We start from the raw sequence: 1,528 nt of genomic DNA, 5'->3' as shown, positions 1-1,528 counted from the left end.
TTGTCTCTGTGGTGCATCACAAGGCCTGAATTCAGTCCCATATGTGTCTCATTTCAAGTCCTTGAACTTTCTGCTCCACCTTGCTAACGCAGTTTTCTCTCATTTCTACTGCCTAAACTAGGCTCTTAAGCTGAGTGTTCTGGGTGGGCTGCAACTGGACAGGATTCAAGGGTACTGAGTGCTTCCTCCCTTCCTCTTCAAGACTGAGTCATAACTTCTCCAAACTTGGGCCATATTCCTCAACATATACCCTCGCAGGTCCATATACCTCAATAGGACTGGGTATGCCAGTCATTACTCATGCTCCATCAGACTTCATTTTTGAAAGTTGAGAGAGAAACAGATATCAAGGGCACGCATATTTATTTATTTATTTATTTATTTATTTATTTATTTATTTATTTATTTATTTATTTTATCTTTCAAGCTTTTATTGAAGTGCAACCATCCAGGATGAATTTTAGATCTTGTTAAAAGCAGCCATGTCCGTGGACAGCACGTAGTTCTCAAAAGCAGTGATCTGTTCCTCCAGCATATCTGTTCCAACTTTGTCATCTTTGACAACACACTGTGTTTGAAGGCTCTTAATACCATATCCCACTGGAACTAGTTTAGAGGAACCCCAGACCGAGCCATACGTTTGAATACTCCTGACGCACTCCTCGGATTTTGCCGTATCTGTCTCCTCATCCCACGGTTTCTCAAGTAGTAAGATGGGAGACTTGGTGACAAGTGCAGGGTTTTGGGGCTTTCTTGGACTCATACTGTGCAAGGTGTTCTTCCCTTAATCTCTTTGCTTCTTCACTTTCCTCCTCCTCATCAGATCCAAAGAGATCAACGTCATCATCATCTTTGCTATCTGTAGCTGAACTCCTTGTGGTGTCTTCCACACTAGCAGGACCATCCTCGTCCAAAGCTTTCTTCACTGCTGGAAGGCTGGCCTTTGCTTTTCATAGGATTTGATGTGATTATACTAACATAAGGGCATGGCACAAGTCGGCAGGCCGTGGGCCGGAGACTGCTTCAAATACTGCCACATCTGCTGGTGATGGCACATACCCTTCCATGTAGTCCTTGTCCACCTGGTAATCACTGAGCACCTGGAGGCCAGTAGGGGGGTGCTTTTCGGGTCACCGAAACCCATGGCCTCGTCTGTATCTGGGAGCTGGATAGTATTGGGTGGAAAGAGCTCAAGGACAGTTTTAATGTACAAGATCTCATCAAGTTCCAGAGCATGCCCAGGGTTTACTCTGGATTCTGCTAACCCTGTCATACCTATTAGGACATAACTTTCCTATGTTCATATGCACACACACAACCAGTGTAACCACATCATGTGCAATCACCAGAATGGGAAGTTGTTCTCCATGTATGTATAATATGTCAAAATACATTCTATTGTCATGAATATCTTTAAAAAATTAAAATTTAAAAATTAAAAAAAATAAAAATAACTAAATAGTACCAGACCTGCCTAACCTCCACTCTCCCTAATGCTGTTGACTAAAAAACTGGGCAAGATTAGAAC

The 1,528-nt window shown here is 42.5% G+C and overlaps 1 pseudogene across 1 annotated transcript; it reads right to left on the bottom strand.

Annotated features, from left to right (window-relative positions):
• Positions 1-460: 460 nt before the first annotated feature.
• On the bottom strand, positions 461-1,144 carry LOC308631818 (elongation factor 1-beta-like; annotated as a pseudogene). Its single transcript has one exon. The product of its transcript is annotated as an elongation factor 1-beta-like (transcript).
• Positions 1,145-1,528: the final 384 nt, after the last annotated feature.

This window comes from Spermophilus citellus (assembly GCF_964194105.1).
Source record: "Spermophilus citellus genome assembly, chromosome: 12".
Taxonomy (NCBI): domain Eukaryota; kingdom Metazoa; phylum Chordata; class Mammalia; order Rodentia; family Sciuridae; genus Spermophilus; species Spermophilus citellus.
Note: the sequence above shows the minus strand (reverse complement) of the source record. Positions and strands in the feature narration are given on the sequence as shown.